The sequence below is a fragment of the Schistocerca gregaria genome, chromosome 1 (genome assembly GCF_023897955.1).
Source record: "Schistocerca gregaria isolate iqSchGreg1 chromosome 1, iqSchGreg1.2, whole genome shotgun sequence".
NCBI classification, from domain to species: Eukaryota; Metazoa; Arthropoda; class Insecta; order Orthoptera; family Acrididae; genus Schistocerca; species Schistocerca gregaria.
This window is the reverse complement of record NC_064920.1, coordinates 136,727,605-136,741,542: the sequence shown is the minus strand read 5'-3', so window position 1 is coordinate 136,741,542 and position 13,938 is coordinate 136,727,605. Positions and strand designations below refer to the sequence as shown.

At 42.0% G+C, this 13,938-nt stretch overlaps 1 protein-coding gene across 1 annotated transcript in view; it reads right to left on the bottom strand.

Moving 5' to 3' along the window:
• Nucleotides 1-462: 462 nt before the first annotated feature.
• The window catches only part of LOC126284981 (class A basic helix-loop-helix protein 9-like), a 57,949-nt gene continuing 44,473 nt past the window's right edge, over nt 463-13,938 (bottom strand). The window contains exon 3 of the mRNA XM_049984273.1: nt 463-976. The gene's annotated coding sequence lies outside the window, so the exon portion shown is untranslated. The remainder of the gene's footprint in view (nt 977-13,938) is intronic.

Here is a 13,938-nt window from a genome sequence, read left to right as displayed (position 1 = left end):
TCACACAGTACAGCTATTTCATTTAATCATTTTGCAGATGGTTTTCATTTAGTACTGACTTTACTCTACAGTAAATGTCATCAACATCTGCAAACAATCTGAGAGTACTATTAAATCACTAAATCACTGATTTAGATTAGGAACGGCAGAGGGTCTATAAGATTTCCTTATGGAATATCGGATATAAATTCCGTTTTATCTGACGATTTTTCGTCGATTGCTATGTACTGTAACATTTCTCACATTAAATCACGAATCCGGTTGCACACTAAGGCGATACTCTACAGTCACGCAGTATGATTAGAAGTCTCTTGGAACGAACGATGTGAAAGTATTGTGGAAATCCAGAAATATGGTACCAATTTGACACTCCTGACGATTGCGGTCATTACTTCAACATTACTGAAAGTTCTACAAAACAGTAGTTTCATTCTTGAAAAAGAAATACAGTGAAGAGCATAGTATGGAATAGCACTGTCATTTTATTGTTGTAACTGTTATCTGAGAAGAAGGAATGGCTTACTACATACTATGTAAGTCACGTGTGAAACATGTATTGTACTTTTTTCAGTAGTTAAATCCATGCAAAATAACTTAGTCAGCTTTACTTCAACACTTTAACCTCGCACAGTCTTATGAGCTACAAAACAGTATAAGAATAGAGTACGTTTCATAAGCTTACAGTTTATTGTTTCGAGTTCTCGTAATTCTATTGAGTATGAGTGCAGTAGAATCTTAAATAATCTCAAAAGGCTCGATTGCAGGAAACGTCACTTTGTACTGAGCAATGTCTGTGTAGCTATTCAGCACACGCACTAGACACGGCGAACGCAGTGCCATGTTCAGGCGAAGCACGCGGACCGCAGCACTCTGGTGACGTCACTGGCTCCCCTGCTGACTGTGACGTCATCCGCACGCCGCGGTCGCTGCTGCGGGACGAACTGGTTCTCGTGGCGCAGTTACTCGCATCACGGCTCTGCAAGAGACAAAAACACCAGAGCATTACGTGGAGGCATTTGTGTAACGGCAACTGTCCTGCCGAATACCTTGCTAAATTGTTCACAATTAGGTAATACAGCGAAGAAAAAATGATGGAATTTTCGGATTGAACCGCACGGTACTTCACCTGCTATGTCATTCAGCTGTTTAAGGTGAAAAAACTGATATTATGCGACGGAATCACAATCCTTGTAGAATGGCATGATTCGTTTGTATCCTACATTAGTAATAAAATTTGTTTTAAATTTATGAAAAAATTTCTAATATTTTTTCTTTACTGCCAAGTCAAAAATGGTTCAAATGGCTCTGAGCACTATGGGACTTAACATCTATGGTCATCAGTCCGCTAGAACTTAGAACTACTTAAACCTAACTAACCTAAGGACAGCACACAACACCCAGCCATCACAAGGCAGAGAAAATCCCTGACCCCGCCGGGAATAAAACCCGGGAACCCGGGCATAGGAAGCGAGAACGCTACCGCACGATCACGAGATGCGGGCCACTGCCAAGTCAGTTATATAATCTTAGAGACATTGTCGTTATACAACAGAGGGTAGCAAATAGTAATCCAGGTGTTCTCTCTAAAAATGTATTGAACTTGAACGGAAAGAACGAGAAAAGACAACTGAAGATTGGTCAGTTATACGAAGTAATGTTGGTTTACAGCTCTTTTCCACAAACTGCAGATGTCGCTTAAGTTTTATTGAGAAAATGATAAATATTTTACCTAAGTTTACAGCTTCCAACCTGACACTGTTCAACCTGTCTGCCATTGCGTTATTGTTTGTTACATGACCTGTAGCGTGAGAATTACGAGGAAGAGAAAGTTCTCCTTGCGAAATTTTATCGCGTACACACACAGACATACACACTTAAATCACACAACCCTCTCACACACACACACACACACATACATACACATACACAAAAATGTGCGCGGGTGTCTGGGGCACTGGATAACTCTGTCCCAAAAACAAATTTAAAATATTTCTTTGTCCAGTAGCCGGCCGAGGTGGCCGAGCGGTTCTAGGCGCTACAGTCTGGAACCGCGTGACTGCTACGTTCGCAGGTTCTAATCCTGTCTCGGGCATGGGTGTGTGTGATGTCCTTAGGTTAGTTAGGTTTAAGTAGTTCTAAGTTCCAGGGGACTGATGACCTCAGCAGTTAAGTCCCATAGTGCTTAGAGCCATTTGTCTAGTACATGCGTTATATTGGAAACATGCCATTCTTAAACGTTCATGGTAAATAGGAATAAATGACAGCTCCATCTGAATAAAATACGTTTTCTACGGCGACTCGTTTCGACATTTAGAACATTCACAGGTTGATAAGGACTGTTGAACAGAAAGTGTATCCACGAAGTCTAGGAGTGTTTACACTTTCCTGCCTAAAGACGCCATTTGATTCCGTTTTTAGGATACATCCCTAGGGCAGACAGGGATCCAAATCTCCAGGTGTGAATGCATTACAAAGTACCGTCCTCGTCCGAAAACGTCTGCCTGAGATCGGTATGATGTCGACCAAGTGCAACACTGTTACTTGACGTTAGCTGCACACCGACATCTCCAAGATAACATTGTCTGCAGCGCTAACAATAGCCGCAGTTCCTGCAAATTTCGTACATACTGCAAAGTGAGGCTCAGAGAAAACTGACTGGGATGTCAAGCATCTAGCATAAATTCACTCGCTCCTGAAAGTGAATAGTCGGGCTCGATTATCGTGCTTATAATACCAGTAGCGGCTGCTGTGTAAGAGGACGAGGGGATGTGAACACCCTAACTTTCGACCCCTTGTACAGCCAGCCCTTGTCACTCAACTAGAGTTTTACGTCAGTGCCTCCAGATCGTAACACACTGCGGCACAATTTTATCCCCGTTCGCTCAGCACAAATCCAGCTACACGAGAGCACTCTCCTGTGATATGCTAAGTCACTCACTATATACTGTAGTAAAATTAGATCGGACATCAGTATATGTTAAAGTTGTGCTGACAGTAAAATTATTTTGTGGGTTTCCGAATGAATTCTAGCATATTAAGCTATGAATTTAATCATTCCCATTTCAGGCGCTAAAAATCATAAGGGCCTAAAGCACATCACGTCGATTGTGAGACTATAAAAAATGATTCAAATGGCTCTAAGCATTATGGGACTTAACTTCTGAGGTCGTCAGTCCCCTAGAACTTAAAACTACTTAAACCTAACTAACCTAAGGACATCACACACATCCATGCCAAAGGCAGGATTCGAACCTGCGACCGTAGCGGACGCGCGGTTCCAGACTGTAGCGCCTATAATCGCTTTTTTTTTTAATCTCATTGTGTTCGCTTGTGTTCGTTGTACGTGCTCTGGGCGGACGCCGTAAGACATCCGTTGAAGTTCGCTGTTGATCGATCAACTCAGTTTTTTTTTATGACAGAGGCCATCTAACCCTCTGGCCGAACACACTGAGCTACCGTGGCGCCATTCGGCCACCCCGGCCAGCGTGAGACTGTAGCACTTATTCATACTTCTGAAATCTGTTGATATTACGCTGTGTCAGGTTTACCTGTGCTGTACGCCCACATTCTATATAATTTACGAAAAGCTGTATCAACTGGTTTCTCTGATATTCACTTAAATGTGGGATCGTCGGTGGCGTGCTTTTGGCCCTTATGGATCTCAGAGCCTCGTTTGTGTTCTAATCAAGTGACCAAGTTGGTAGACGTTACTACTTGAGTTTAATCATTTCCACAAACAGCAGTTTGGGTTTGAAGTTGTCTGTTTACTGTGCGGGGATGGGCTTTCTTGTGCAGTGTAAACATGAACTATGTTGAATCTCGTTAGTTAAAACATCAAGACTGAGATGCCGAACTCGATCTGTAAAACTTCATCTTCTCTAACAGACGAATTATTACTATATAGCAAAGGAAGCGACACCCGTGGCTTGTGAAGGAGAATGGCAGAGAATGAGCCCACCGGGACAATGGCTGTCTTTGTAGTAAACACTTGGCTGCACTTCCGTGACCTTTTCAAATGGAGCAGAAGATGGTAGGTAGTTGGTAGCCGCAATGGAGATTGCACAAACGTAAAATTTGCATCGAGGTGAACAACTGCTTCACTGTGAAAGTTAAATAACTCATATGTGCAGTTTTCAACACGTCAACATACATAAACCAGGGAAATGTATCGGATGGCAACAACAAGTAAAGATCTTGTAGTAGCTACACACTACTAAAACTACTCAAAATTACCAAGGAAAAATCATTAAAAATCAAGAAACATGCACGTTATGTTAGAAATCAATAACTCCGACAGCAGACTTAAGACTGAATGGAATGAAACACAACGAGAGACAGGACAAGAAGCGACACAAAAGGATAACATCATTATTAATATAAATGAAAGGATTATAAACGATCGTCACAGGCAGCAGATATGTTTAATAATCATTTCTTAAGTGTAGTAGAAAATTTTACAATGAAAAATCAGAAGAAAAGTCAGAAGATTGTGTTGAAATAGTAGCTTACATAAAATTAAATCTTATAGATGTCGCACCAACTGCTCCTTCTTGAATGAGGAAAAGCATTGTGGTCTCTCGAAGATAAAAGCTCATCTAGATATGAGGTGTTCCCAACAGACTATTAAAGACTTGTTTCCGAACAATAAGCACTGCTTTTCAGAAATATGTAATGCTTCACTAACTCAGGAAAATTTACACACAGACGACACGTCTCACTACTGTTATCATACCCAAAAGTTTTTAGAAGATCATGTGTTTAAGAATAATATCCCATCTCAGTACGAAAAAATCCTCATATATGATATGGAAATGTGATTCTGCCATCGACAGACATATACATAGTCTTGACTTAATACCGGAACAGGTTTCGGAGAAGGTTCTCATCTTAAGTCGGTTGAGTCATCTTGAGTTGACAAAAGTTATGGGATACCTCCTAATATCGTGTCGGACCTACTTCTGCCTGGCGCAGTGTAGCTGCTCGACATGGCATGGACCCAACAAGTCGATGGAAGTTCCCTTCAGAAATACTGAGCCATGCTGCCTCTATAGCAGTCCATAATTGCAAATGCGTTACTGGCGAAATATTGTATACACGAACTGACCTCTAGATTATGTTCCATGAATGTTCGATGAGGTTCATGTCGGGCGATCATTGCGGCCGGATCATTCGCTCGAGCTCTCCAGAGAATTCTTCAAACAAATCGCGATAAATTGTGGCCCGCTGACATGGCGCATTGTTATCCACAAAAATTCCGTCGGTTTTTGGGAACAGGAAGTCCATGAATGGTTGCAGATGGTCTCCATGTAGCCCTAACATAGACATTTCCAGTCAGTGATCGGTTATGTTGGCCCAGAGGACACAGTCAGTAACCTATAAACACAACCCAAAACATTATGGCTTGCGCAGTGGCTTATTCATAACTTTGATCCATGGCTTCGGGGATCTGCGCCACACTGGAAACCGAAACTCATCTGACCAGAAAACGGTTTTCCAGTACTCCAGGGGCTGTTAGCAAAATCACTCGCGTCGGTAGTCTGCTGCCATATCTGATCAACGCCAAATTTGGGCGCAGTGTCCAAGTGAGTATCTTTGTCGTACATCCCACATTGATTTCTCCCGTTATTTCACGCAACGTTTCTTGTCTGTTAGCATTGACAACTCTATGCAAACATTGCTGCTCTCAGTCGTTAAGTGAAGGCCGTGGGCCACTGCGTTGTCCGTGGTGAGAAGCAATGCCTGAAATTTGGTGTTCTCGGCCCACTCCTGACACAGTGGAGATCACAATATTGAATTCTATAATGATTTCTGAAACTAAATGTCATATGCGTCTAGCTCCAACTACCATCCCGGTTCAGATTGTATAATGACCTTTTTCAGAAGATCCTCCTTAAAACGCAAGGAAATTTCCGTATTCTGCCTGAAAAAAGCCTGTAGATTATTGAATAGCTTACGCGAGTTCTTGTAAGTTCGAACGCTGAATAATTAAATATTTGGTGTGTGATACGTCCCTTTTCTGCCGAGTGTTCTGACATCGATGGCGAAGACGAACAATATGAATTTCGCGCAGATTACGGTCCACAAGAAATTTCTGTTGTCTCGGTGTTGGTTTAATTTAGTAGGATCTACAATAACAGTCTGCTCTTTGATCAGAAGTAGTGGCACATTTGTTTCCACAACCTTAAATACATAATGGTAGGAAAATGTTACACTAGAGAAGTCAAGTGGACGACTTTGTTCCTCTATGGCAGCTAAACTAGACTTATATCTAGCTAGTAACATGGACGAGACACGTTGATTGTAGCTTTTTCATAACCTGTTGCCCGTCGTTGGCTGGAAAGTTGTGAAATAACTCGTCATTCTGTTTAGTGTTAAACAAGCGCTCTCTGATTCATAACTATTACGCTGCTCGAAAGACATTTCTGATGAAATTGTATCTTTATTAATAAGAAACTTGTCGCGTTGTTAATTTACAGCCGCTTGGAAATATACTAACCTCTCTTTCACATACTAACTGGATACCGATACGTAATTGCGCTTGCGAATGCTGTGGTGTATATCTTGTCCGCGGTGGTAAAAGAGAACCACCTTTGCAGAATGTAAAACGTGCAACAGAGGGAAGCATGCGCGCATAATGCAGCCCCTTGTGACGTTTACGATGGCCGTTAGTTATATCTGCCCTTCCTGTTCGACTGGAAGAGTGCGAAGGGAACAAAAATCAACGAAGTCGTGTTTGCAACTAGTGCATTACAAAAACACTAGAAACCTGAAGAATGTTACGAGAAAATATTGAAAATATAAGATAATAATTTTGTACGACTGCTGTGGCGAAAATTTTATTTTTGAAGATATACTGCATCATTTTTTCATAGTGTTGACACTTAATGTAGTGGCAGATCCTTCCTCGTGGTCACAAAACAGAAGAACGCGTTAGTTCTACAACACTTCTCTCTTCAGCTTGCCTTTGCGGGCACGTTCTCTCATCTCTCCGCCTCCTAACCTTGCTCAACTTGTGATTTAATGGCTCCGCTTACGTCGCATCGTTTATTCAGAGAATGATGGTGAAAGACTGTCTTATGGTTTACGGGGGAGGTATTGCAAGTATTCATAAATACGCTAGATAGAGGAAAAGGCAGAAATCATTAAATTTCGACTACAGTTTTATGGAGTAAGTCCGCTGAAAACTTCATAGCACATGGATGAATTGGGACTGAACATTCAACAAGAGTGTTGTGGCTTATGTGCATAAAGAACCATGACAACTGACGTGATAGTTTTCTAGTAAAAGTGAAGATCGGTAAGTGAGGTAGGTTTCCATAAACCTTGCTTTTTTCACTGATAACGTATAATCAACGATAAGGTTAAATCTAATTGAACAGTGACATGGCCTCATCGTAATAGCATATAAGGTGAGTCAAAAATGACTTTAAAACTTTGAAATTATACAGAAATTTATTGAGATAACATATAGAATCGGGAGATGTGTGATTTTTAGCAAACAACGTGAAGTTTCATTCACGTAGTGAATCATAACAACCAGCGTTAGCGCACAGTTGAAACGCCTCCTTTCACTGGAGCGGAGCGTGCTCGCAGTGTGACTGAATACCACTAGATTTCTTTCTCTGGACTTTCATTGCAGACTGTGTGTTTGTTCCTCCTCTGCCAAACAATTTAGCCGGCCTGCAAAATTGAAGCCGTTGCACAAGTTACGCCCGATTTGCTGCGACGAGTGTGGAAGATAAGTGCAGATATAGCAATGGAAAAAACATCTCTATTCAAATAACAGTGGCGCAAGCAGAGCTACTATGAAGATACAAATCAGGGTTGCTTTAAATACACACTGTAACGGTCGAGAGTTAGTTACCTTTGGGTGGGCGTGATGGGTTGATGTTAGTCAAGAATGCCTTTAAGGTACAAAGACCTCATTATCTACATCTCACTGAGTTTGATGAACGTTGTGTCGTAAGTATACCGGGTTCCGGATGGCAACGTGGCACTGTCGAGACGGAAGACCAGCGTGTTGGCGTATGGCTCGGGTGCACAGTACTGCACCTGCAGCAGTAAGTTGAACAGCTGTTGGCACCACAGTGACACAACGAACAGCTACGCATCGGTTACCTCAAGGACAGCTCCTATCCAGTCGGCCTGTAACGTGCATTCCACGGACCCCAAACCACCGCAACTCGAGACTTCTTTGGTGTCAAGCGATACCTCATTGGGCGGCAGGGTGTCGGTCTGTTTTCAGGTGAAAGCTGGTTTCTTTCTGGGGCCAGTGATGGCCATGTGTTGTTGGTTATAAGGCCGTGCTAGACACACTGGAGCTACACTTGGAGTTATGGTCTGGAATTCGATGTGGTATAACAGAAGGAAGACTCTTGTGGTTGTCAGACGCACCCTCACTGCAAAGTTTTACGTCAGTCTGGTGATTCGACATGTTGCGCTGCCTTTCAAGAACAGCATTCCAGGGAGTGTTTTCCAACAGAATAACGCTCGCCAGCGTACCGCTGATGTAAGCCATCGTTGTTCAGAGTGTCGACATGTTCCCCTGTATACTCGATCACCAGATCTACCTGTATCTGCAATCGAGCTCATATGGGTCACCATCGGACTACAACTCCAGAGTCATCCACAAACACAATGCTCCATCCACGTATCGACCGACTGAAGTCAACAGGCATGGAACTCCCTCTTAGAAACTGACATATGGCACCTGTACAACACAATACATGTACGTTTGCATGCTTGGAGTCAACATTCTGGCGGTTGCTTGGGTTATTAATGTACAAGCATTTCACATTTGCAATGGCTTATCTCTCTCTCACATTAACTTGTAACCTTGCAATGCTGACCACTTAAATACTTTACCTAGGCGAATGTATTTTGGAAATTTCATTACTATATATTAATTAATTTTTGTTTTTGCGATTTTTTTGCGTCAGTGTCTTTTTAAACATGGAAACAGAAAATATTGTAACAACTACAGAGGTATATCTTTAATTAGCGTTGTGGGTAAAATCTTCTCAGGTAATGTTGAAAGGAAAGTGCGAGTATTAGTTGAGGACCAATTGGATGAAAATCAGTGTGGGTTTAGGCCTCTTAGAGATTGTCAGGACCAGATCTCTAGCTTACGGCAAATAATCGAGAAGTGTTATGAGTGGAAAAGGGAACTGTATCTATGCTTTATAGATCTAGAAAAGGCATATGACCGGGTTCCTAGGAGGAAGTTATTGTCTGTTCTACGAGATTATGGAATAGGAGGCAAACTTTTGCAAGCAATTAAAAGTCTTTACATGGATAGTCACGCAGCAGTTAGAGATGACGGTAAATTGAGTTCATGGCTCAGAGTAGTTTCAGGGGTAAGACAAGGCTGCAACCTGTCTCCACTGTTGTTCATATTATTTATGGATCATATGTTGAAAACAATAGACTGGCTGGGTGAGATCAAGATGTGTGAACACAAAATAAGCAGTCTTGCATACGCGGATGACTTAGTCTTGATGCCAGATTCGATTGAAAGTTTGCAAAGTAATATTTCAGAGCTAAATCAGAAATGTAAGGACTATGGTATGAATATTAGCATCTCCAAAACGAAAGTAATGTCAGTGGGAAAGAAATATAAACGGATTGAGTGCCAAATAGGAGGAACAAAGTTAGAACAGGTGGACGGTTTCAAGTACTTAGGGTGCATATTCTCACAGGATGGCAACATAGTGAAAGAACTGGAAGCGAGTTGTAGCAAAGCTAATGCACTGAGCGCTCAGCTACGATCTACTCTCTTCTGCAAGAAGGAAGTCAGTACCAGGCTAAGTTATCTGTGCACCGTTCAATCTTTCGACCAACTTTGTTGTATGGGAGCGAAAGCTGGTTGGATTCAGGTTACCTTATCTACAAGGTTGAGGTTACGGATATGAAAGTAGCTAGGATTATTGCAGGTACTAGTAGATGGGAACAATGGCAGGAGGGTGCCCACAATGAGGAAATCAAAGAAAAAGTGGGAATGAACTCTGTAGATGTAGCAGTCAGGATGAACAGGCTTAGATGGTGGGGTCATGTTACACGCATGGGAGAAGCAAGGTTACCCAACAGACTCATGGGTTCAGCAGTAGAGGGTAGGAGGAGTCGGGGCAGACCAAGGAGAAGTTACCTGGATTCGGTTAAGAATGATTTTGAAGTAATAGGTTTAACATCAGAAGAGGCACCAATGTTAGCACTGAATAGGGGATCATGGAGGAATTTTATAAGGGGGCTGTGCTCCAGACTGAACGCTGAAAGGCATAATCAGTCTTAAATGATGATGATGATGAGTGTCTTTTTGTTGGCGACTAAGGACAGCGTACTTAGCAGAATTAAGCCGGTATTTACTTAACTTTCAAATATAATATAGCTATCAGGGGCAGTATCTTTTAGACTGGTTCATACCTCCGGGTACAGTAAAGCTGCAAAGTATTTTGTAGCTAAACTAGTAGGTTGGTAGGCGTTTATTTTATACGAAGAATCAAATCAAGCCAGCTGTTCAGACTGAAGATGGCTTGGCTACGTCGTGAGTCCTTGTATTGGTTGCTGAGTGCGGGTAAGCATGGAATCTAGCCATAAAAAGTATTTCCAAGAGGCTCATAAATATTTTGTAGAATGAGAAGGCTGTAAGAAACTTAAATACAAACAAATATAATTCTAATATATTAATTCACTTACAGCATACCTAAAACTACAGATAATTTAGTAGATTTCATAAGAACTGTCCTAACAGGCGTGAGTCGAGGCCGAACTCAGTCTTTCGTTGTGCTGGTGTTTGGCACCCCACAACAGCTTTTGAGTATCTGGACACAGCTGTGATAAAAAAAAGTGGGGGGGGGGGGGGGAGGGACGATAGAGAACACTGCCCGAAGTGGTCGCCCTCGGAAAACCACCCAAAATGAAGATAAGATCATCCGTAGGCAGTCGATGGCTGATCCCAAGAAATAGGCTCGGGCAACACGTGACGATGTACAGGTAAAACACTTAGTGGAGGTTAATGTTTCGATAATTATACATCGCTTAGCAGCTACAGATCTGAATGGCAGTCGACCTTCTCGAAAAACTACGACAAGAACGAGAAAGGCCAGACTACAGTTTGCTAAGAAGTGTGCGTTATGAACCACTGAAAATTGGAGTGATAAAAGGAAGTTTAATTTCTTATCCTGAGATGGGTCACTGTACGTTCGATGGCCGAGAAACATGAGAAAGGACAGGGAGTACCAAGTACCCACCATTACGCACGTAGGACGAAGTACCATGGTGTCGGGCTGTTTCTCACGAAGGACCTCGCGGAAGATGAAATATGCCTCGCAATTGGCAATTCTAGCTTGACAAAGGTGCGAAGCACACTTCTGGCTATTTGAAGACAGTTCTGAAAGAATACAAAGTAAAGGTATTCGAATGACCAGGCCAAGGTCCATACTTAAACCCCATAGCACATCTTGGGAGCGTGCTAGATAGACGAGTTCGCCAGTGAAACTGCACCAATAAGGAGGATTTCTGCAAAGAGTAGCGTGAGCAATAGAAGAAGAATCCTCAGGTGCGATTGGTCAAACTCGTGGATTCTATGCCATGCAAGTGTGATACAGTAATACACCCAAAGGACGATACAATCAAGTGTTAAGCCAAGAACATCATGGATCAAGTCTCCAGTATTGATTTTCTTCTGCTTGGTTTTAACAAAATACTTTTGAGCCTATGTAAGTTGTTCATTTGTGTTTGATTATTCATGCAAAGGTTAGAACTGTGTAACGTATGTAAGAAAATATATAGTAAACATTACAAATATTTGGTAATTTAGTTATTTCATTTTAATTTTCTCCTAAAGATTTTGACTTTCGAGTTTATTGTCTCTACATATTACTTTTGAGCGATACTGTATATGTGAAAAGAGCAAGCCATTAATTTTTATTTTCCCCTCGGCAGCAGGTCAGGTGATACACAATAGGGACGCATGGACGAAAAACGGTTAGTCTACACTGACAGACATAGTCTACTTAGTGGTGCAGTTACAACCACGCAAAATATTTTAGATAGTAAACTACGTGACGCGTTTGCGGGAAGACTGTTGGATACACAGAAAAAAACAATCAACACATTGACATGGGAATATATTAAGGCACCAATGATCACAACATCTCCAATTATATCCATAACACCCTGTTTATATAAGTCTTTGACTATATCGTCATCTAACTGGGCCTCAGATTGCATCTCTGATTCATGCTTGGGAGATGTGGTACAAGCACGACAAGCCAATATGGCATATTTTGCGCCAATGGGATGCCAGATTGATACTTTAGAAATGCCTGTACCCTGGCCTCCAAGATCTGGATTTTTCTTTCTGGGGCCATCTCAGGAGTTAAGTGCACAGAACTCCTGCTGACACTTTTAAAGAATTTAGCCACGAGTCATATAGTTATCATAAAATTCACAAGATCATTCTGGGTAGCTCATGGCATAGGCGAGTGCAGTATTGCATCCAAATATGGTAACAAAACGTGGAACACCTTCTTTAACCGTTCCTCACAAGCGTCTTCTAACCAAACTGAGTGCCTACGGAGTATCGCCTCAGTTGTGCGACTGGATTCGTGATTTCCTGTCAGAAAGGTCATAGTTCGTAGCAATAGACGGAAACCCATCGAGTAAAACAGAAGTAATATCCGGCGTTCCTCAAGGAAGTGTTATAGGCCCTCTATTGTTCCTGATCTATATTAACAACATAGGAGACAATCTGAGAAGCCGTCTCAGATTGTTTGCAGATGATGCTGTTATTTACCGTCTCGTAAAGTGATCAGATGATCAAAACGACTTGCAAAATGATTTAGATAAGATATATCTATGGTGCGAAATGAGGCAATTGACCCTGAATAAAGAAAAGTGTGAGGTTATTCACATGAGTACAAAAAGAAATCAGCTAAATTTCGATTACGCGATAAATCTCACAAGTCTGAGGGCTGTAAATTCAACTAAATACTTAGGGATTACAATTACAAATAATCTAAATTGGAACGATCACATAGATAATATTGTGGGTAGAGCAAATCAAAGACTGCGTTTCACTGGCAGAACACTTAGAACGTGCAACAGGTCTACTAAAGAGACTGCTTACTCTACGCTTGTCCGCCCTATTCTGGAGTATTGCTGTGCGGTGTGGGATCCGCATCAGGTTGGACCGACGGAGATAGTGTCACAGACATGATACGTGAATTGGATTGGCAACCATTAAGACAAGGCGTTTTTCGTTGCGATGGGATCTTCTCATGAAATTTCAATAACCAGTTTTCTCCTCCGATTGCGAAAACATTCTGTTGGCACCCACCTATTGAGGGAGAAATGATCATCACGATAAAATAAGAGAAATCGGGGCTTTCACAGAAAAATTTAAATGTTCTTTTTTCCCGAGTGCCGTTCGAGAGAGGAATGGTAGAGAGACAGCATGAAGGTGGTTCACTGAAACCTCTGCACAGGGACTTTATTGTGAACAACAGAGTAATCACGTAGATGCAGATGTAGATGTATAAACGGCTGACGAGTGTACAGCAAATTGTAACATAAACGTGTTGAAGGATTGTTGGATTTCTTGTCAGTGGAGGTTGTGGAAGAAATTTGAGCTCAATTAGATGGAGAGTCAACAGAAAAATCTACAATTAGACCACTTTTGTAGTCACAACTCAAACTCCTCCCGGAGACCCTTAGAAAAGTCCACGGATATCGAACGACCGGAGTGTCACCGTCAGCTGATAGGCGTCACTGGATGCGGTTATGGAAGGGCATGTGTTCGGCACACCACTCACCCAGCCTCGTCAGTTTTTCATGGCCAGGGCCGCTACCTCAGAGCCAAGTAGGTCCTCAATTGGTTTCACAAGGGCTGAGTGCACCTCACTTACCAACAGCATTTCGCAGATCGAGACAGTCAGCCAT